The 24,726-nt window shown below is 37.4% G+C and overlaps 3 non-coding genes across 3 annotated transcripts; 2 read left to right on the forward strand and 1 right to left on the reverse strand.

Annotated features, from left to right (window-relative positions):
• The first annotated feature begins 4,517 nt into the window (after positions 1-4,517).
• On the forward strand, positions 4,518-4,589 carry TRNAR-UCU. The gene has a single exon. It is a non-coding gene; the product is annotated as a tRNA-Arg (tRNA).
• A 17,551-nt stretch (positions 4,590-22,140) lies between these two features.
• Positions 22,141-22,211, forward strand: TRNAC-GCA. Its single transcript has one exon. It is a non-coding gene; the product is annotated as a tRNA-Cys (tRNA).
• Positions 22,212-24,623: 2,412 nt separating this feature from the next.
• Positions 24,624-24,697, reverse strand: TRNAD-GUC. The gene has a single exon. It is a non-coding gene; the product is annotated as a tRNA-Asp (tRNA).
• Positions 24,698-24,726: the final 29 nt, after the last annotated feature.

The following is a 24,726-nucleotide window of genomic DNA, read 5'->3' on the forward strand; positions in this document are numbered from 1 at the left end:
CTGACTTTTCGTGGAGGACTAGATCCAGTAACCGGTGGTCTCTGGCTGACCGATATTGCACACCATCATTTAGCTATTGCTATTCTTTTCCTAATCGCAGGTCATATGTATAGGACCAACTGGGGTATTGGCCATGGACTTAAAGATATTTTGGAGGCTCACAAGGGCCCATTTACAGGACAAGGCCATAAGGGTCTTTATGAAATCTTAACAACGTCATGGCATGCTCAATTATCTCTTAACCTAGCTATGCTAGGCTCTACAACCATTGTTGTAGCTCATCATATGTATTCTATGCCTCCCTATCCATACCTAGCTACTGACTATGGTACACAACTTTCCTTGTTCACACACCACATGTGGATTGGCGGATTTCTAATAGTCGGTGCTGCTGCACATGCAGCAATTTTTATGGTAAGAGACTATGATCCAACTACTCGATACAACGATCTATTAGATCGCGTCCTTAGACACCGCGATGCAATCATATCCCACCTTAACTGGGTATGTATATTTCTAGGTTTTCACAGTTTTGGCTTGTACATTCATAATGATACCATGAGTGCTTTAGGCCGTCCACAAGATATGTTTTCGGATACCGCCATACAATTACAACCTATCTTTGCTCAATGGGTACAAAATATCCATGCTACTGCGCCTGGCGTAACAGCTCCTGGTGCAACAACAAGTACTAGCTTAACGTGGGGAGGCGGCGAGTTAGTAGCAGTAGGTGGCAAAGTGGCTTTGTTACCGATTCCATTAGGAACCGCAGATTTTTTAGTCCATCACATTCATGCATTTACCATACATGTGACTGTATTAATACTTTTGAAAGGTGTTTTATTTGCTCGGAGTTCCCGTTTGATACCCGATAAAGCAAATCTAGGTTTTCGCTTTCCTTGCGATGGGCCTGGCCGAGGGGGAACATGTCAAGTATCTGCTTGGGATCATGTTTTCTTAGGTTTATTCTGGATGTACAATGCAATTTCGGTAGTCATTTTCCATTTCAGTTGGAAAATGCAGTCGGATGTTTGGGGTACCATAAGTGATCAAGGGGTGGTAACTCATATTACAGGGGGAAACTTTGCACAGAGTTCCATTACGATTAATGGGTGGCTTCGAGATTTCTTGTGGGCACAGGCATCGCAAGTCATTCAGTCTTATGGTTCTTCATTATCTGCATATGGTCTTTTTTTCTTAGGTGCTCATTTTGTCTGGGCCTTCAGTTTAATGTTTTTATTCAGCGGCCGTGGTTATTGGCAAGAACTCATTGAATCTATCGTTTGGGCTCATAACAAATTAAAAGTTGCTCCTGCTACTCAGCCTAGAGCCTTGAGCATTATACAAGGACGTGCTGTAGGAGTAACCCATTACCTTCTGGGTGGAATTGCCACGACATGGGCATTCTTCTTAGCGAGAATTATTGCAGTAGGATAGTGGCTAGGAGGATTTGAAAGGCATTATGGAATTAAGATTTCCCAGGTTTAGCCAAGGCTTAGCTCAGGACCCCACTACTCGTCGTATTTGGTTTGGTATTGCTACCGCACATGATTTCGAAAGTCATGATGATATTACTGAAGAACGTCTTTATCAGAACATTTTTGCTTCTCACTTTGGGCAATTAGCAATAATCTTTCTATGGACGTCCGGAAATCTGTTTCATGTAGCTTGGCAAGGAAATTTTGAATCATGGATACAGGATCCTTTACACGTAAGACCTATTGCTCATGCGATTTGGGATCCTCATTTTGGTCAACCCGCTGTGGAAGCCTTTACTCGAGGAGGTGCTGCTGGTCCAGTGAATATTGCTTATTCTGGGGTTTATCAGTGGTGGTATACAATAGGATTACGCACCAATGAAGATCTTTATACTGGAGCTCTTTTTCTATTATTTCTTTCTACGCTGTCCTTAATAGCGAGTTGGTTACATCTACAACCCAAATGGAAACCAAGCCTTTCGTGGTTCAAAAACGCGGAATCTCGTCTCAATCATCATTTGTCAGGACTTTTCGGGGTAAGTTCTTTGGCTTGGACAGGACATTTAGTTCATGTTGCTATTCCCGCATCCAGGGGGGAGTACGTTCGATGGAATAATTTCTTAGATGTATTACCCTATCCCCAGGGGTTGGGACCCCTTTTGACGGGTCAGTGGAATCTTTATGCCCAAAACCCTGATTCGAGTAATCATTTATTTGGTACCGCTCAAGGAGCGGGAACTGCCATTCTAACTCTTCTTGGGGGATTCCATCCACAAACACAAAGTTTGTGGCTGACTGATATGGCTCACCATCATTTAGCTATTGCATTTATTTTTCTCATTGCCGGTCACATGTATCGAACTAACTTCGGAATTGGGCACAGTATTAAAGATCTTTTAGAAGCGCATACTCCTCCGGGGGGTCGATTAGGGCGTGGGCATAAGGGCCTTTATGACACAATCAACAATTCGATTCATTTTCAGTTAGGTCTTGCTCTAGCTTCTTTAGGGGTTATTACTTCCTTAGTAGCTCAACATATGTACTCTTTACCTCCTTATGCATTCATAGCACAAGACTTTACTACTCAAGCTGCTTTATATACTCATCACCAATATATTGCGGGGTTCATCATGACAGGGGCTTTTGCTCATGGAGCTATTTTTTTCATTAGGGATTACAATCCGGAACAGAATGAGGATAATGTATTGGCAAGAATGTTAGACCATAAAGAAGCTATCATATCTCATTTAAGTTGGGCTAGCCTCTTTCTAGGATTCCATACCTTGGGCCTTTATGTTCATAACGACGTCATGCTTGCTTTTGGTACTCCAGAAAAGCAAATCTTGATCGAACCTATATTTGCCCAATGGATACAATCTGCTCATGGCAAGACGACATATGGGTTCGATATACTCTTATCTTCAACGAATGGCCCCGCTTTCAATGCGGGTCGAAGCCTATGGTTGCCCGGATGGTTGAATGCTGTTAATGAGAATAGTAATTCGCTTTTCTTAACAATAGGACCTGGGGATTTCTTGGTTCATCATGCTATTGCTCTAGGTTTGCATACAACTACATTGATTTTAGTAAAGGGCGCTTTAGACGCACGCGGTTCCAAATTAATGCCGGATAAAAAGGATTTTGGGTATAGTTTTCCTTGTGACGGCCCAGGGCGCGGCGGTACTTGTGATATTTCTGCTTGGGACGCATTTTATTTGGCAGTTTTCTGGATGTTAAATACCATTGGGTGGGTTACTTTTTATTGGCATTGGAAACATATCACATTATGGCAGGGCAACGTTTCACAATTTAATGAATCCTCCACTTATTTGATGGGATGGTTAAGAGATTACCTATGGTTAAACTCTTCACAACTTATCAATGGATATAATCCTTTTGGGATGAATAGTTTATCGGTATGGGCTTGGATGTTCTTATTTGGACATCTTGTTTGGGCTACTGGATTTATGTTCTTAATTTCTTGGCGGGGGTATTGGCAGGAATTAATTGAGACTTTAGCATGGGCTCATGAACGCACACCTTTAGCTAATTTAATTCGCTGGAGAGATAAGCCTGTGGCTCTTTCCATTGTGCAAGCAAGATTGGTTGGATTAGCTCACTTTTCCGTGGGTTATATATTCACTTATGCAGCTTTCTTGATTGCCTCAACATCAGGCAAGTTTGGTTAATTTAGTTTGTTTTTTTGTACTGTATCAGCACCTAGTTCATTACTCTTGATAGAGAGGGAGGATCCGCCTTCTTAAATTTCTTTTTCTATTTATTTTTCCATCTAGGATTAGAACCGTATACTTGATAATAATAGCAACGGCACATTATGGCAAAAAAGAGTTTGATTCAGAGGGAGAAGAAGCGGCAGAAATTAGAACAGAAATATCATTTGATTCGTCAATCTTTAAAAAAAAAGATAAGAAGCAAAGTTTCTCCCTTGAGTTTGAGTGAAAAAACGAAAATGCGAGAAAAATTGCAATCCCTACCGCGTAATAGTGCACCTACACGCCTTCATCGACGTTGTTTTTTGACCGGAAGACCTAGAGCTAACTATCGACATTTTGGGCTATCCGGACACGTACTTCGAGAAATGGTTTATGAATGTTTATTACCGGGTGCAACAAGATCCAGTTGGTAAGGATAAAATACCCTTTCGTATTTGTATGGATTTCTGGAATTGATAATCATAGAGGAGCCCTCTTTACCATTCTGTATAAATGGACTATTCTATTTGTATAGATATGGTAGAGGGACGTATCGAACCCTCTTTTATCCACTAGTTACCCCTCTTTAGTTTAAGAGTATAGAGCAGTTTGGTAGCTCATAAGTCTCATAACCTTGGGGTTGCGGGTTCGATTCCCACTACCGGCCCCATACTCCTTCTTTAATGATATATGCATGATATATACATCATCCATTTGTATCTGGATTTTTTGATTTCCTAAAAGAGTTTTGGTCTAACAGTTTTTTCTCGGAAGAAGACAACAAATAAAAGAAAGAATAAAAGAAAGAATAAAATACGAAAGAAAAGCGTCCATTGTCTAATGGATAGGACAGAGGTCTTCTAAACCTTTGGTATAGGTTCAAATCCTATTGGACGCAATCTTATTTCTATCTATTCTTTAAATAACTATACTAAACTAAAAACAAAGAAAACTTTTTTGCATGATTCAAATAACAAGAGTAGACATGCAAAATAACAAGAGTAGATATGCCAAATTTATTTGTTACTGAAGGGAAAACCGTTCCAGCTGTTCCTGAATAGCTTCCTTCAAAAGGATTTCCGCTTGCTCGGTGAATGTCTTGCTAGAAGATATAATTTCTTGGAATTGAGGTTTAGTATCTTTTAGGTGTTTACGTAACTCATCCAGAAATTTATTTACCTGTTCGATTTCTAACGAATCAAGATATCCTCTTGTTCCGGTATAAATAGTAGCTATCTGCTCTTCCACTGGGAGAGGATTTGCCTGGGATTGTTTAAGCAATTCCCTTAATCGTCGACCCCTTGCCAATTGATTCTGACTTGTTTTATCGAGAGCAGAGGCGAATTGTGCAAAGGCTTGTAACTCTGCGAATTGAGCTAGTTCCAATTTTGATTTGCCAGCTACTTGTTTCATGGCTTTAATTTGAGCCGCGGATCCTACTCTGGAAACAGAAATACCCACATTAATAGCGGGTCGAATTCCGGCATTGAATAGATCCGCCGATAAGAATATTTGTCCATCTGTAATGGAGATTACATTAGTAGGAATATAGGCGGAAACGTCTCCAGATTGAGTCTCAACTATTGGTAAAGCGGTCATACTTCCTTCGCCTAAAAGAGAATTTAATTTAGCGGCTCTTTCTAAAAGGCGTGAATGCAAATAAAAAACATCCCCTGGATAAGCCTCACGGCCGGGAGGTCTTCTTAATAGAAGGGACATTTGGCGATAAGCTTGTGCCTGTTTGGAGAGATCATCATAAATTATTAAAGTATGCCGTTCGCGGTACATAAAATACTCAGCCAGGGCTGCTCCCGTATAAGGAGCGAGGTATTGTAATGTAGCAGGTGAATCCGCCATTTCAGCTACTACAATAGTGTATTCCATGGCCCCCTCCTCATGGAAAGTAGTTACTACTTGAGCTACGGAGGATGCTCTTTGACCGATAGCTACATAAACACATATTACACCTTGCCCTTTTTGATTGAGAATTGTATCTGTAGCTACTGCTGTTTTGCCAGTCTGTCTGTCCCCAATAATTAACTCTCGCTGACCGCGCCCTATAGGAATCATCGAATCGATAGCAATAAGCCCTGTTTGAAGAGGTTCGTATACGGAACGCCTGGAAATTATACTTGGAGCAGGAGATTCAATTAAGCGAGATTCGGAAGCTATAATTTCGCCTTTCCCATCAATAGGTTTAGCCAGAGCATTTACAACACGACCCAAGTAAGCCTCACTCACGGGTATCTGAGCAATTCTTCCTGTTGCTTTTACAAAACTGCCCTCTTGTATCATCAACCCATCGCCCATTAATACAATCCCAACATTTTTGGATTCCAAATTCAGAGCAATACCCCTAGTACCTTCTGCAAATTGGACTAATTCACCCGACATTATTTCACCAAGACCTATAATACGAGCAATCCCATCCCCCACTTGAACTACGCGACCTATATTCTCAATCCCTACTTTCCTATTATATTGTTCAATACGTTCGCGGAGAATTTTATGAATTTCGTCGACTCGAAGGGTTGCCATTAGTGTTTCTTGACTCTTTTTTCGAAAGCAAGGGGAAAAATAATGCCTAAATTCTAAACGAAAGTAGAAGTTCAAGGCCTAATTAATTTAATTATCTCTTCCATTCCAGGGACCCGAGAATGCCAATATTAGCACGAATCGTACGGAAATGTAACTCGGTATTCAAACAACTATTCAGAGTTCCTAGAGCTCCTTGTACGGCCTGTTGGAAAACCCGCTGTCGGACCTGATTCATTGCCCTTTGTTTTTCAAAATAAAGGGTTTCGTTTTTAGACTTTTCTAATTGTTCCAAACTAATAGAAGTAGCATTAATCAAATTTGCTTTTTCTCGTTCTATCTCAGAGTATCCATTCATTCGATACTCATCCGCTTCTAGTTCGACTTTCTGTAATCGAATCCGAGCTTTTTCGAGTTGCTCAATGGTCCCTCTACGCAATTCTTCTGAATTTCGAATAGTACTCAAGATCCTCTGTTTTCGATTATCTAATAAATCTTTTAATGAAAGTAGATTATTTTGTAAGTTTACAACTTTTATGATCTCTTCCCGAACCAAACATGAATCTTTCGATTCATTTGGCTCTCACGCTCCTTTTTTTCTTTTTTTGCTATAGCAATTTCCATATCTTTTTTTAAGTATAAGTAATGAGCCTATCCTCTATCTTATTTTTTATGTTTATATTTCAATATACCGAAACCTATATAAGACTAGATAAATATTAAGAGGACTCTTCCGCCTAGATAAAAATATATCATGGTCAGCAAAGTTGTTTCTTTATTTATATTTGCCCTTTAGTTAATAATTTCAATTTCATTAAGAAAAACTAACTAAATAAATGGAAAATGAAAATTAATAGAATTCTTTTTTTTTTTCTTCAAATCCAAAAAATTTCTCTTTTTTATACATAGGTCGTCGATTCGGCATTGGTTAAAAAAGGGCAGGGTGCCCCTTCTTTTTTTTTCTAGTAAATAGTTCAAACCATTTTATCGATATGAGTGTTCTATATCAGATAAATTTTACATTAGCTATTTCCCGTTTAAATTCGGTACTAATACTAATATAGTTGTAGAAAGAGTACCTCTTTTTGCCTGGACTTCAAGCAGTTTAGCTTTAACCGTGTTAATGGTCTCACATTCTTGGTTTATAGAGAATCAAAATTGATTTACCAATGAGTCGCGAAATGCTATGGTTCTTCCATATGATTTCTGAATTTATTCAGAAGTAATTCGTCGAGATCGTGCACCCTTTTCTTATTTATCCGAAAAATACTAAAAAATATTCTAAAGTGCAGCCGGATAGATCCAATCTATTCTTGAAATAGACAACTCGCACACACTCCCTTTCCAAAAAAAATCAAAACACCAACCACTACAGTTAGATTTATTAGATTTGTTGCTAAAATATCGGTATTAAGCCCGAAACTGCCAGCGGATGGCCAGTGAGCTAAAAAAACGAAAGAATGGGTTACATTTTTCATATGCTCTCCTCTTATAGATAGGACGAACAAAGAACAAAGTTTTTCGATCACTTACTTCGCTCGCCCTTTTTTGATCGGTTTTTTTAATGCAAATAGATTCAATCTAGTAATTTCTTTTAGATTAAGTCTTAGGTCTTGTTTGACCGGTGAAAGGCTTCCTTTGTTGAAATGTTCCGTTCCCAAAATTCCTAAAATAAAAGGAAAAAACTTTCCACTTTCCTAAACTAAGGACGGGAAATAAGAAGGCGAGCATATCTTCTAAATTAATCATACTCAACTCAGCCCTTCCTAGAATGCGGTATTATCTGTCCCGATAAATAGATAATTCCAGGAGTAATAAATAGGAGTAAATTAAATAAAGTATTGATATAATTGGAATTGCGGAAGCAAATACCAATTTACTAAAAAAAGAAAAAAGTATCTAATCGAAATCGAAAGAACTTTTTTTTTTAGGATTAAACAAAAGGGTTCGCAAATAAAAGCGCTAGTGCCACAACTAGTCCATAAATTGTTAAAGCTTCCATAAAAGCTAGACTAAGCAATAAAGTACCTCGTATTTTACCTTCTGCTTCTGGCTGTCTCGCAATACCTTCTACAGCTTGTCCTGCAGCAGTACCTTGACCAACTCCAGGTCCAATAGAAGCAAGCCCTACGGCCAATCCAGCAGCAATAACAGAAGCAGCAGCAATTAGTGGATTCATGGTGAGTAGTTCCTCGTGTCAAAAAAAAAGAAATGGTTAAGGATACAATCAACCAAAAAATTCTTACTTCTAAGCTCTATTGGGGAGAAGTAAAGTAACTAAAAAGTACAAATTGAAATCAAATTGAAATGTGAATTGTCCGAACTACATAGAAGGGAATTCTATATCCATATATCGGATTAGATAATGAATCTAACCTAGGAATATATAATATAATATCAATATCCTATATACATTTGTTTCTTCTATTTTGTTTGCATATTTTCTCATTTTCTATTGAATCGGATTCTAAAATCATTGCTTAAAGTGGAAACCCGCATAAAAGAGGACTCCACTTATAGATATTAAGGATATTTATTATAGTATAGATCTAGCCTGACTCCACCCTCCTTAATGCATATATACTTTGAAAATTCCATAATATAGTCTATTCTATTCTCTCTCCTACAACTCTAGGCTATATATTCATACGCATTTCTAACTATTGCAACCAAGCAGATTATCTGGAACCATGCATGAATTGAGCTAAGCTGAAAAAAAAAATACTATATTCCAAAACTAGTCAATTCAATGATGACCCTCCATGGATTCACCTATATAGGCTGCGGCTAATGTTGCAAAAATAAGAGCTTGAATACCGCTTGTAAATAATCCAAGAAACATGACCGGTATAGGGATTACTAAGGGGACTAAAGAAACAAGAACAACAACGACTAATTCATCCGCCAATATATTCCCGAAAAGTCGAAAGCTAAGCGATAATGGTTTTGTGAAATCTTCTAGGATGTTAATTGGTAAAAGGATTGGGGTTGGTTTAATATATTTCTCGAAATAGCTCAATCCTTTTTTGCTAAGACCAGCATAAAAATATGCCGCTGACGTGAGTAAAGCTAAAGCAACAGTAGTATTTATATCATTCGTGGGCGCTGCTAATTCCCCATGGGGTAACTCTATAATTTTCCAAGGTAAAAGAGCACCCGACCAATTTGAAACAAAAATAAAAAGGAACATAGTTCCAATAAAGGGAACCCAGGGACCATATTCTTCTCCAATCTGAGTTTTGCTCAAGTCTCGAATAAACTCAAGGACATATTCAAAAAAATTCTGCCCGTCGGTCGGGATGGTTTGTGGATTCCGAACAGCTATGACAACTGAACCTAGCAAGATAGTAATTACGACCCAAGAAGTGATGAGTACCTGGGCATGAATTTGAAAACCTCCTATTTGCCAATAGAAGTGTTGGCCTACTTCTACACCCGATATATCGTATAACCCCTTGAGTGTTTTAATGGAACAAGGTATAATATTCATATTGTCCTCTGATAAAAATTGAACTTCAAAAAAGGAATTCTTTTGATTCAACCATCTCTTTCTCAACTCAGCAACTTGAACTATTAATTTGATATTTAGGATACCAAGAAAGCACATCAGATCATAATATATATCAATACCCTCTAATATATATCAATATTCCCCTTCTTTTTTCTATGCAAAACAAATTCTATGCAAAAAAAGATATAGTAAGTCATTCCATAAATCTACGCAGTTGTCCAAGAATTCACTATATATTCTTAATCAACGATTTCTTATATAGAGAGAACGGCCCTCACAAATTGAAAATACTAATTTGTTAAGAATCAATCGAATTGAAGTCATAGTGTCATCGTTGGCTGGAATCGATATATTCGCGAGATCCGGGTCACAATTTGTATCGACTAAAGAAATAGTAGGAATTCCCAAAATGGCACATTCCCGAAGAGCTATATACTCTTTTTGCTGATCAAGGACGATCACAATGTCTGGCAATCTCGTCATATATTTGATCCCGCCGAGATACCTTTGTAAGGTAGATAATTTTCTCTTCAAGATTGCCACATCTCTTTTTGGGAGATGGTGGAATTTTCCCATTTTTTCTTCCGCTCTTAAGTCTCTAAATTGAGAAAGTCTAGTTTTCGTAATCGACCAATTCGTTAACATACCACTGAACCACTTTTTATTAACATAATGACAACGAGCCCTTATTGCAGCTGATGCTACTAAATCTGTTGCTCTTTTTTTGGTACCAACAATTAAGAAACTTTTTCCCTGACTTGCTGCATCAAAAACTAAATCACAAGCTTCTGATAAAAAACGGGCCGTTCTAGCGAGATTTATAATATGAGTACCTTTACGCTTTGCCGAAATGTAAGGGGCCATTTTAGGATTCCATTTCTTAATACCATGACCAAAATGAACTCCTGCTTCTATCATCTCTTTCAAATTAATGTTCCAATATCTTCTTGTCATTTTTTCCACACTTCCTTTTTTTTTCATCCTAACATTCCATTACGGAATTTATTTCTTTTTGAAGATTAAGAAAGATCCGAAATAGCTTGAAATAAATAAAATAATAATTGTTCTGAGAGAACCTTGTACTAAGAGTTGGCCATTGATACATTGATACATGGTATAAACAAAACCTTAATTTAATGAATTAACTGACTTGTTTTACTTATTAAAATAAAAATCTTAAAAATCTAAAATTTAACCTGTTAGTGTTCTAAGTTCAAAAGTCTAGTAAAGTAAAAAATATGTTTTATGTATCCTTAGGGTTAAATGTTAAATGGGGGTTTTTATGTCTCATAAAAATTGTTTGTTACGTCAGAATCTGAAGAAACTAATTCTGTATGGAGAAACAAAAAATCTCTCATTTCCGACGCGAATAGATTTTTTTTTTTTATTTCGAAATAAAGGTTCTTGTCTTGTGGGGAACGATGCACAAATTTTTGGAATCCGGTACCAACAGGTATAATCCCCCCCAGAACTACGTTTTCTTTCAAGCCTTTCAACCAATCAATGCGACCTCGTAGGGCAGCTTTTGCTAAAACTCGAGCAGTTTCTTGAAAACTTGCTTCAGATATGAAACTTTGGGTATTCAGGGAAGCCCTTGTTATTCCCAATAAGATTGCCCGATAATAGATCGATTCATCCAAAGCTCGCCCTGCTCGTTCCGCTCGCAATAGTCCGATTAATTCCCCAGGCGAAAAAACATTAGACATTCCATCTTCGGAAACCCGCACTTTTGATGTTACTTGGCGTATAATAATCTCTATATGTCTATTATGGATCTGTACCCCTTGGGATCGATAAACCTTTTGGATTTTATTAACCAAAGAAATACGACTTTGGGCTATGGTTAGCTCAGCTCCAATCAAGAATCCCCAAGGGACCCCAAGAATTCTTGGTATACGCTCATTCCAATCCTCAATTCTCCTTTCGAGATTGGGGGATAATGAATCAATTGAACGCGCTTCAAAGATTTGTTCCACTTTTGGAAGACCTTGCGTTATGTCACTAGATCTCGATTTTTCATATATAAACGTAACTAACCTATCTCCCTTGTAAAGGATTTCTCCATAATGACCATTAACAGTTGCTCCTGTAGTGGCCAAATAAGGTTTAGCTGCTCTTATAACAAAGGAATCCATATTTACACTGAAAATTTGACCAGATTTTTTTATGTGCGATTTAAATAGACATACATTTTCACAAATAAATTGTCCAAGGTGAATTATTGCCAATGTCTCTTCCCAAGAATCATGATGGACAAAGTGACAATTCAAAAGGAATGGATCCAACATTATGTTACTATCGAAATTGGAAATCCTTTTATTTTCATCTATTAAAGAGTATTTAAGTTCTTGAAGTACTTGGAAGGTTTGTTTCAAATTGTCAACGAACAAATATTTTTTTAGCAGGATTTTATTATGCGTTAGTAAATAGTAAGATGAAGAAAAATGCGATATACTAGCTACAATAGCCCCTAAGGGCCCAAAAATTTCTAGAATAGGAATTCTAGGATTCCATTCTTTTATCGCATTGGGATGTTTTGAATTCTTGAATAAACCAATTCGAGAACAGTTGGATGCCGACAAAATCATCAAAGATTGGTATTCTTTATTTCGATTCAACAAAGTGCCAATAGCTTCTTGATGTTGGCTAAGTGATTCAATCTTCGCCTTGGAATAAAAAGAATTGCTATTGGCGCGATCTAACCTATTATGGGGAGTCGGTCCTCCACTTGTCCTATCATACCTTTTTCGTGTATACGAAATAGTGGACTTGACTAACTCAATTCTTAGGAAATCGCGAATAAGATCATTTGCTCTTACCTCAACAAGGGAAGCACCAGCCTTTTCTTTTTCTTCTTGTTCCCAATTCACTACTAAGCAAGTTCTAACAAATTGACTATTTGTGTGATAAATTCTTTGAGTTAACTTGCTATTTTCATGATAAATAAAATTGACAAGTCGAATTTGGAGATTATTTTCTTCTTGCAAGAGATCCTGCGGGAAAAGTGTTGCTAAATTTCTTCCTTCGTCCATTTCATATGCCACTGTAGGGCGAACGGAAACAAAATACTTTTCCTTGCTCTTGAGAATTTTTTTCCGTTGAACATAGACCCAATTTTTCTTTTTTTTTGATTCCTTAGAATCTTTTTTTTGTCTTTCTGGCGGTATCAAACACCCACCTAATATCTTATCTGCCTCTTCAGGAAAATGAATATCTCCGGAAAATATTTTGAGTTCCGTATGGCTTTTTTTTCTCTTCACTCGGACCAGTCCGCCTAGTCCACTTCTTGTATTTTTTGTGAGTTGTGTATCCACTCCAATAATACTATTGTCAAGTATCTTTAGGGATGAAGATCTCGGCAAGATATGAAGTTCTTGAAGAATGAAAAAAAACCGATCTACTTCTTTTTGGTATTTTAGACTAAATTCTTTTGTTCCTCGATGCTCAATCAAACCCTCTTTTTTTAAGATGGAATCTTCCTCTGGGCTCTCGTATTCGTCCTCTGAGTCTTCTTCTGAGTCTTCCTCTAAAGTACCATATTTTTCCTCGCCGCTTTCCCCGGGGCTGCCATATTCGTCTTCTGAGTCTTCTTCTAAAGTTCCATATTCGTCCTCTTGGGTCCTATATTTGCTCTCTGGGTTCCCATATTCCTCTTCTGAGTCTTTCTCTAAAGTCCTATATTCGTTCTCTGGGTTCCCATATTTGTTTTCTGGGCTCCCATATTCGTTTTCTAGGGTTTCATATTCGTATTCGTCTTCTAGGATTCCATATTTAGATTCTTCTAGGGTTTCATATTCGTCCTCTCGGGTCCTGTATTCGTGTTCTAGGGTCTCATATTCCTCTTCTGAGTCTTCCGCTCGAGTCCTATATTCTTCTTCTAGGGTCCTATATCTAAATTTAACAATTCCTGAACCCTTTTTATCTTTTCTGTATCGGGGATCGTCAAAATAAGCAAAAATAGTATTTCTACGTAAAACACCCATAAAGGGGATTTCAATCGAAATCCCAAAACAGGATATTAGTTCTTTCTCTTGTTCTTGATGATATTGTAATGGAATGACGAACCTATTTCTTCGCTTTTTCGCCAACAAATCTGAATTATCTTGAAAAATAGAAGGATAGATCAAATTCCAATGGCCATTGGACATGATTCGATCCGACGTTGAATAATCAAGAATTTCCCTATCTTTTTTACCATAAGTATTCATTTGATCTTGATCCTTGTGGAGTGAAAAAGACGCTATACTGGATCTGCACATACTTACGGATAATATCCATAAATGGCTTGTTTTTGGTAATCGACGAAGATTACCATATTGATATTCGGGCGCATGGTAAACATCAGTACTCCAGTGCATTTCGCCGTCTGATTCAGAATAAATATGCTTTTGTACCCTTTCTTTAAAATGTAAAGTGGACGTTCCGGCACGAATCTCCGCAATTACTTGTTCAGATTTTACATATTGATCATTTTGCACTAGAATCAAGCTTTTTGAGGGAATATTCACACTATAGAATATCTTGACTCTGAATAGTTACATGCAAGTCTATATAACATAGAAAAGCAGGCTGTCCATGACGGGTACGTGTGGGGTGAACCAAATTCTCATTGAATTGGATTTTTCCATTCGAAGGGGATCGTACAAGGTCGGCAGTACCCCCTGTGAATACTCCGCCAGTATGAAAAGTTCTTAATGTTAGTTGAGTCCCTGGCTCCCCAATTGATTGACCCGCAATAATACCTACGGCTTCTCCCAATTCCACCAGATCACTATGAGTAGGACTCCGGCCATAGCATAATTGACAGATCCAAGAAGTGCTTCGGCAAGTAAAGGGGGTTCTAATATATATTGGTTGTGCTCGAAATGGTTGTGCTCGAAAGGCAGTTATGAATCGATTGACTAATCCAATTCCAATATCTTGATTTCGCGCGGCAATGCATCGTGAACCGATATATATATCGTCTGCTAATACACGACCAATTAGTGTTTGGACAAAAAGTTTTTCCGTCATCCCATTTTGAGGACTTACAGAAATACCTCGGATAGTACCACAATCTCTTCTACGCACAATAATATGTTGAACTACTTCAACAAGTCTACGTGTAAGATATCCAGCATCTGCTGTTCGTACAGCAGTATCTACAACCCCTTTGCGGGCTCCATAGCAGGAAATTATATATTCTGTCAAAGAAAGTCCCTCGCGTAAATTGCTTTGAATAGGTAAATCAATCATTTGTCCTTGAGGGTCCGACATTAATCCTCTCATACCTACTAATTGGTGTACTTGAGATGCATTTCCTCTGGCTCCTGAAAAAGACATTAGATAGACTGGATTAGAAGGATCCGTTATCCGAAAATTTGAATTCATTTCTTGTTTCAAATATTCACTTGTCGCATACCATATCTCAACAGATTGGCGTAATTTTTCTACCGCGTGTACAGCCCCATAATAATAGTGTTTCTCCAAAAGAAAACTCTGTTGTTCCGCGTCTTGGACTAACCATCCCTTAGAGGGTATTGTTAAAAGATCCTCGATTCCTAACGAAATCGATGTAGTAGTGGCTTGATAGAAGCCCAGAGTCTTTAGTTGATCCAGTATATGGGATGTATATCCCATTCCAAAATGATCTATTAATCTGCTAATAAGTCGTTTCATACCAGTTCCGTCTATCTCTTTATTATGAAAGACCAGATTGGCCCGTTCCGCCATACATAAGTACCCCCTTTTCGGCTGAGTAGGATTCGACAATTGCTGAGTAGGATTCGACAATGGGCCTGAGTCAGTGATTCGAAAATTTAATTAACTTAATTGCCTCAATCTCAATCTGGATTCGCGTGGCAAATAATGATGATACTAGGGAAATCGGAATGCCCCCCGAAAGCAAAGGGGAGGGGCATCGCCGAATCTAACTTTCTTGTTTAGGTAGTGTATGAATAGGCCTGACTAAATCCTTGTACGGCTTCCTCTATTTCTCTATAAAAAGAAATATGACCAAGAGTGGTTCGAATGTATATCGAACGAATTTCTTTTTTTCTATTTCCCATTATTAGATAGTGAGCATAAATCTCATGATAAGTCCCCAAAGATTCATATTGAATTTCAATCGGAACTTCTCTTGACCCAATGACGCGTTGATCCAGGTTCCATCGTAGCCACAAGGGACTATCTAAACTGATTAGTTTTTGTCTATAAGCTCCCAGTGCATCATAAGAACTAGAAAAATGGGGTTCTTTATCTTTCCTATACTTAGAATTATTATTATTGTAATTGACTTTTAAATTTGGATAGTTTCTGAAACTATTATATCTATTTGCACAAATACCTCGACGCTTTCCAATTGTTAATACATAAAGCCCGATAAGCATGTCTTGGGTTGGTACGCAAATAGGATCCCCAATAGCAGGAGATAAGAGATTCATATGAGAAAACATAAGTAAACGGGCTTCCGCCTGAGCTTCCAAGGATAAAGGTAGATGAACAGCCATTTGATCTCCATCAAAGTCTGCATTGAAACCCTTACACACTAATGGGTGTAAAGAAATAGTACGCCCCTCTACTAAAGTGGGTTGAAAGGCCTGTATGCCTAATCTATGCAGAGTAGGTGCTCTATTTAACAGTACAGGATGTCCCCGCATAACTTCTTGAAGTATTTCCCATACAATGGGTTCCTTTTCCCAAATTTTCCTTTTAGCAATCCTGACATTAGAAGTGGCGCGTTTCGTGATTAAATCGCGAATTACAAATAGCTGAAAAAGCTTTATTGCTATCTCTAGAGGTAATCCACATTGATGTAATGAAAGCGAAGGACCCACAACAATGACAGAACGCCCCGAGTAATCGACCCGTTTCCCAAGCAGAGTCTCGCGAAACCTTCCCTCTTTACCTTCAATTACATCTGAAAGTGATTTGTATACTTTATTGTGACCATCCCTCGTCGGTTGCCCGCGGGACCCACTATCAAGAAGTGTATCCACGGCTTCTTGTACCAATTTTTCCTGGCACATTACTAAATCTGCTGGCGCTAATTCACTTCTTTTTAATAGATAGGCAAGATTGTTGTTCCGACGGATAACTCTCTTATAAAGTTCATTAATGTCTGAAGTCACTACTTTATCTCCAGACCTATAAACAATAGGTCTCAATTCGGGAGGAAGAACCGGTAATAAGCACAAAACCATCCATTCTGGTTCTACATTTGTTTGAATAAAATGTTTCGCCAATTGCATGCGTCTAATCAAAAAAACTTTTCTTATTCGTCTTTTTCTATCTTCCCACTCATCTCCACTATACCCCTCGTCTTCTAATTCCTTCCATTCGACCAAAGAATTCTCTATAATAATTCGCAAATCCAAATCTGCTAATTGTTCTCTAATAGCACCTGCTCCTGTCGCAATTTCCCGATTTCGAAATGTTGCAAAGCCTGGGGTAGAAAAAAAGGGAGAAATGCTGTGGTTACAGGATGCAATTTCCTCTTCGAATAAACCTCGTAATCGTAAAAAAGTGGGTTTTTTAGTGCTGGGCCTAGCAAAAGAGAAATCGCCGTATACTAGGCCCTCCAACTTCTTAAGAGGTTTATCTAAAAGATTCGCGATATAACTAGGAAGACCTTTCAAATACCACACATGAGTCACGGGACATGCGAGTTTGATGTATCCCATTTGATATCTTCGTATCCGAGAATCCACAAATTCTACCCCGCATTTTTGGCAAAATCTTTCGTCTTCGTTTTCAGCTCCGCTCGCTCGAGAATTGCCACAACCGCAAATCCCGCTTTTTATGGGTCCAAAGATTCTTTCGCAAAACAATCCATCTTTTTCTGGTTTATCGGTTTTATAATGAAAAGTAGAGGGCCTTGTGACTTCGCCAACGGCTTCTCCATTAGGTAGGTTTTTGTTAGCCCAAGCCTTTATTTGTTGAGGGGAAACGAGTCCAATTTGAAGTTGTTGATGTTTATATTGGTCAATCATAAAATAGAAATAAGAAAAGAATTTATATTTATTCCGATCAAACTTCCTCCCTATTAACCTGGAAGTTCTTTTCAGATACAAGGAAATGATTCAGTTCTAGAGCCAAAGATCGTAGTTCTCGAACGAGCACTCGAAAAGATTCTGGAGGATCCTCATGATTAGGTATTCTTTTTCCCCAGATCGTAGCATTAAGTATTTCTTGGCGAGCTATAAGATGGTCAGATTTATAAGTAAGTATCTCTTGTAAAATATGAGCAACACCAAATCCTTCTAAAGCCCAAACTTCCATTTCTCCTACTCGTTGTCCCCCTTGCTTGGCTCTTCCTCTAACCGGTTGTTGTGTAACAAGTGAGTAGGGCCCAGTAGAACGCCCATGAATTTTCTCATCAACTTGATGAATTAATTTTAAGATATAGGACTTCCCTATTAGAACAGGTTGCTCAAAGGGGTCGCCTGTTCTTCCATCAAATATTCTGCTTTTTCCCGGGTACTCGGGTTCAAATACCCATGGATTTTTTGTTTCTTTACTGGCTTCATATAATTCTGAAAACACAAGTTTTCTTGAAGCCTCTTGCTCATATCTCTCATCAAAGGGTGCTATTCTATAATGTTTCTTTAGCAGATCCCCCGCTAATCCGAGCGAGCTTTCAAATATTTGTCCCACATTCATTCGGGAGGGTACTCCTAAGGGATTGAAGACCATATCAACGGGTGTTCCATCTTGCAAATAGGGCATATCTTGCCTAGGCAAAATTTTGGAAATGATCCCTTTATTCCCATGTCTTCCGGCTACTTTATCCCCAACTTTGATTTCACGTTTCTGTAAAATATATACACGAACCATTATGTCGAGGGGGTCCCTTTGGATCCATTTCACATCGATAACGCGCCCTCTTCCACCTATAGGTAATTTCAGAGAAGTTTCTTTTGAAGTGGAAACCTCAAGGCCGAATATGGCCCGTAATAATCCAGCTTCTGCGATATATGATGATTCGCTCGCTATCTGAGGCGTTAATTTACCTACTAAAATATCACCAGTTTCTACCCAGGATCCCAACCTAACAACTCCATTTTTGTCCAAATTGCGGAGTAAATGTTCTTCTAGATGTGGTATTTCTTTAGTGATTTTTTCAGCGGAGCCCTGGCTTGTCGTATCCGTCTGAATTTCATATTTCCGGATGTGAAAAGAGGTATAAATATCCTCATATACCAAACGTTCGCTAATTAGTACTGCGTCTTCAAAATTGTAACCTTCCCATGGCATATAAGCTACTAATACGTTTTTTCCTAAAGCAAGTTCCCCCCCAACTGTAGCAGCTCCTTCTGCTAAAATTTGTCCTTTTTTAATGGATTTACCCCGTGGAACCCGAGGTTTTTGGTGCATACAAGTATTTTTGTTAGAGCGACGGTGGTTAACTAAAGGAATACTTATAGTCTTCCCACTACTTGATAAAAGTATCTTATGACTATCAGTAGAAATGATCTTTCCCTCGCGTTCGGCTATAACGGAAACCCTCGAATCTAGAGCTGTTTGGCGTTCCAATCCAGTTCCAACAATGCATTTCTCGGACCGAGAAAGTGGAACTGCTTGGCGCTGCATATTAGAACTCATTAAAGCCCGATTCGCATCATTGTGCTCAATAAAAGGAATGAGAGAACCCCCAATAGAAAAATATTGGAAAGGAAAAATACTTCTAACATGAATCTGTTCCCATGCAATAGTCAAGAATTCTTGGCGGTATCTAGCTGGAACAACCTGTTCTTCCTGAATACCTTGATTCAAGGACAAAGAATTTCCTGCTGCTATCATATAATACTCATCTCTATTTGGTGATAGATAAACCACCTGTCTCTCTTTTTTTTCTTTTGCTTTCTCAGCAGATATTTCATAAAACGGACTCTCTATAGATCCCCACAAGTGATCAATTCTCGCATGAATTGCTAAGGATCCAGTAAGTCCAACATTGATTCCTTCAGACGTGTCAATTGGACAAATACGCCCATAGTGACTCGGATGAATATCTCGGCTCCGAAAACTTGCGGTTCTCCCCGTCAACCCTCCAGGACCTAAACAACTCACTTTTCGCCCATGAACAGTTTGTGTCAATGGATTCGTTTGATCAAAAACTTGAGATAATGGGTATGTGCCAAAAAAGGTCTCATAAGTAGTTATTAATAAAATTGAAGTTGAAGTTGGAGTTACCAAAGTTTGGGGAGTCGGTTTCGATTGACGTATGAATACTCTACGAATAGTTTTTTGAACTGCATGTTGTAAACGACCAAGAGCCAATCCGAATTGATCTTGTAACAGATCCGCAACCGAACGAATACGTTTATTTTTCAAGTGATTCATATCGTCATCGTCAAGTATACCCGTTCCAAATTTCATTCCAATCAAATGATCCGTAGCGGCCAATACATCTCGTGGTAACAAGAATGTATTGTTCTGAGGTATATCAAGATTAAGTCTCCGATTCATATTTCGTCGACCAATCCTTCCTAATTCACATTTTTGTTGAAAAAATTTCTTTTGTAATTCCTCGCATAAGGACTCCGAAAATACCAGGTCCCCACCTACACAAGCAAATTGTTGATAAAACTCCAAAATAGCTTTTTCTTTTGACTCAATCCTCTTCTTCTCCTTAGCATTCGGGAAAGACAAGAAAATTTCAGGGTAGGAAACATTATCTAGAATTTCTCTTAGATTCGAACCCATAGCTGATGATAGAACTAGAATAGATATCTTTTGTTTTCTACTCACGCGAGCCCATATCCTTTCTTTTTTATCAATTGCTAATTCCGATCTCCCTCCCCAATCTGATATTATAGTCCCGGTGTAGATAGAAATTCCCTTATGATCTAATTCCGAGCGGTAGTAAATACCAGGACTTAGCAATATTTGATTGATCACAATTCGGTATATTCCATTTATAATAAAGGTTCCTAAGGAATTCATTATAGGAATGTTTCCGATAGAAATGGTTTGCTTTTGCACATCGAAACCAAAAATTAATCTCGCAGATACATATAATTCGGAAGAATAGGTGAGTGATTCATACACAGCATCTCTTTCTTTTATCGAGGGTTCTAGCAATTGATATCCTTTCGCAAATAATTGAAATGCAATTTCGTGATCTGGATCTTTAATTGTTGGAAACTTGTCAAGTTCTTCTGCCAAGGCTTGATTAATGAACCTAAAAAATCCCTCGAATTGGATCTGACTAAATCCGGGTATTGTGGACATTCCCTCGTTTCCATTCCGGAGCATCTTAATCTTAAGTTTCCTGTTTATCAAAGAAAAATTCCATTATCAGCTCACTCTTCATCAATCCCTACGGATTGATCTAGCAATCATGGAATCTATATTCTGTTTACTGAATCACATGAAATTCTAGGGAACTCCACATACGTATTTCATATATGTATTTCATACATATGAATAGAGACCATTTCGACGAAAATTCTAGTTTACCAGGGGTACAAATGAAATGAAAATGAATTGCTAAAATATTCCTACAAAAAAAATTATGCCACTTATACTTTATAATATTCTAATCAGATTGAATGGCAAAGATTTCTCATTTTATCCCCTTTCTATGAATGTAATAAAGCCGTAATATAATACACTAGAAAGTTTTACTTTACTTCGATTTAGAATAGCGTGCTTACTTTAATTTCTAAAAATAATTTGAGGGTTCTTTTTTATTTCGGATCGGAGTAGTATAATTGCTAGAAAATTAAGTATTTCATTGTGGAATTCTAAAATAAAGTAAGTCCCTTTTTTAAGTACATGCCAATCTAATTATCCACCTCTCCCCATATCCATGCTTTTCTTTTATCGTAATTTCACTTGGGTAGGCCAAGATAGTCAGGTTATACTCTAATATCAGAGCAAATTTCCTTTTTTTATTCAAGATATTTAATTTAATACTTTGAAAAATTAAAGCACGATTCCCCATAGAGATATGTACATAAAGGGGATCTTTGGATAATAATGCTGCTCGGACCTAAAGTTCACCTATACACGGATTAAGCATAAAGCCATAATATTTTATTATGCCATTGAAATTGAAGGGGGGGAGATAATACCGATTTAAGAGTAGTTCACTACTGCAATTCAAAAAAGAAAGAGAATTCTAGTTAATGGTTCCAATTTGTTCTGAATTTTGCAGCCTGTGACTAGAAATCCACTTTTCTTCTTTTTCATCTCAATAGAAAGAAATGGGAAGTTTTATTGTGTTAGCAATGTATGTTTTAAGATAGAATCTATCGAGGAGAATAATCGAAACTGGATCAAAAAAAGCAGGAGTATCTTTTTTGAAAAAGATTGGAAAAAAGTAAGTTTAATTATATTCAAAATAAAAGAAAGGGGCTTTTCGTAAGAAAACGTGGATGAATACTTGCTGTTTTCTAGATTTTCGATCGGATTTTTTGGCGGCATGGCCAAGCGGTAAGGCAGGGGACTGCAAATCCTTTATCCCCAGTTCAAATCTGGGTGCCGCCTGATCAATAAAATACTTAGGTTTTCTAGTACTGATCGAATTCAATCAATTTTTACTTCGCATAAGTTCGGGCAAGAGAGTAACTAAGCCTGCCGATACTGGGTTTAGAGAAACCATACCATAGTTCTATCCTTAAACTAGGGTTAGGGTTTGTTTTGGCGGTAGTGGCCAAAATGGTTATCAATAGGGGTGAGGTAGTGTTTCCTTATTCTTTTATTATATGAATTTGAATTGGTTCTTAATTGATTCGATTTGAGAATTTTTAAATACGAGGATAAGATGTCAGAAATCTTGGTATCCAAAGAAAGGTCCCTAAGGGGCATTCTTCTCTTTTTCAATCTAAGATTCCAGAAGGGACTCCACGAAAGAATATCAAGACTTCCTAATTATCATACATTTTTTTATCGTACATCTTATGTGACCTACATACACTAGAGTAACAAAAGGAATAAAAAATCTTCCTATTCCCGCTTCTTCTATTCAGGACATCATTCCCGTACTCTTTCTTTTTTAAGGTAAGGAAAAAAGGGCTTTATAGTATCGTATTTTTAATGCTCTCTAATTCTACAAGAATTCCTATAAGAATTTGTTAGGAGTAAATTCCTTGAACTGATTGATCCATGGCCTTAGGGCAGAAGCCCTTTTTGACTCTGTACCCTTGATTCCACTATGATTATTGATCAATAGTAGAATAATCCCTTCATAGAAATAGGAGACATAATTTAGATGGATATAGTAAGTCTCGCTTGGGCTGCTTTAATGGTAGTCTTTACATTTTCTCTTTCACTAGTAGTATGGGGAAGGAGTGGACTCTAGGGATACGATACTACTAATTGATTAAGTAATCAAATTGTTGTATCAATTCTTTTTTTAATTGATCGTTTTGCATTAATTATTTTGTCAAACGTTATTCTTTAATCTTTTTCTTTAGTTTTGTTTCACTCCTGTAAGAAACTCTTGTATTGTAAGAAAGAGCCATTATACCAATTAAGAATTTCTACTAGAAATGACTAATGGTTAAAAAAAGTTCTATACATAAGAAAATTAGACTTTCTTCCACGGAACTATTCACGGCATATCACACATTTTCCATTTGTTTTATACTCTTTCTTTATTCTTAGAATAATTTTTATTCTCTTTTGAAGCATCTCGCGGGATATTTAAGCATGAAAGATTCGCTGGTTTTTTCCTTTTACTTTTTACTATAGTCTATTCTTATATTATTTTTCTTTCCTTCCATGGATTCTTTGGTCAAGAATTGTCTTCGATTTTTTTATTTTGACCTGATTGAAATTAAGTGGATGCAATGAAAAAAGAAATTGAATTAGACTACTTAACTATTTCAATCTACTAATCTATTCTATGTAGATTCAAAGATAATATAATAGAAAGACTCTAAAGTGTCGTAGAAAAAACTATATGTAGTTCTTTCTACCACACTTTAAGATTCCAACCAGATCCTTTCATTTAAGACTTGGATTTTTTTTATTTAATCCCTTTTTCATTTCTTCAATGATTAATTGGAATTCCACTTAATTATTTTGGCTGACTGTTTTTACATAAATAATAAGTAAAAAAGAAGTAGGAATTAGAATGAACAGTGCAGTAGCAATAAATGCGAGAATATTGACTTCCATAACCTCTTTATTTTTTATTTTCACAATAACTCGGGATGTAATCCCATGGAGAGGAAAAAGGGGTATCTTGTAAATTCAAGGGTAGGGCTTGCATTCTGATAATACTGAATCAATTCAATATTATGAATATCGGATCTATCAAATCAATTCATGGATGAGAGTTATATAGTATAACATAGGAAGATCCTATATCCATACTAAGACCAAAATGGGTTTTTTGATTGGATTAGGAATTCCCTCTTTTTTAATCCTTTTTTTTCTACTTTTTCTTTTCTATATCTCTAACCCACGAGCTTTCTTAATCTTATACAATTTCTCTTCCTTTTTCTTATAGTTATACATACAATTATGTATGTATTATATGAGCAACTTTCTATGGGTCACATAGACATCCAAATAAGCAGTAGAAGTGAGATGGGGAAAAGAGGTCTGAAATAAAAAGGGAATACAATTTATGTATGGATTCCGGTAAAATACCGGTACTCTATTCCATAACAGTGGAATAGGAAATTAAGATGAGGATGGTATCATCATAAAGAAAGATAGAGTAATATCCTAAAATTCTACTAATCCACATATCGTATGTGTGTCTTTCTTTATCTTTATCGATCGGGAGTAGTGAAAAAAATTCCTATACTCCTTCCCTCCCTCTTTAATGAGAGATGCAAAATAAAAAAGTGAAGTAAGGGTGCCCTATGGGTATTTGATCTTGCTCCCTGCCCCTTTTTTTTCATGGAAAAAGGAAATATGAATTTCTCCATTCATTGAACCCTAGTTCGGGACTGACGGGGCTCGAACCCGCAGCTTCCGCCTTGACAGGGCGGTGCTCTGACCAATTGAACTACAATCCCCGCGGGGTGTATGGCATACCCATTCTTAA

The sequence above is a fragment of the Hordeum vulgare genome, unplaced genomic scaffold (assembly GCF_904849725.1).
Source record: "Hordeum vulgare subsp. vulgare unplaced genomic scaffold, MorexV3_pseudomolecules_assembly, whole genome shotgun sequence".
In the NCBI taxonomy this organism is placed as follows: Eukaryota; Viridiplantae; Streptophyta; class Magnoliopsida; order Poales; family Poaceae; genus Hordeum; species Hordeum vulgare.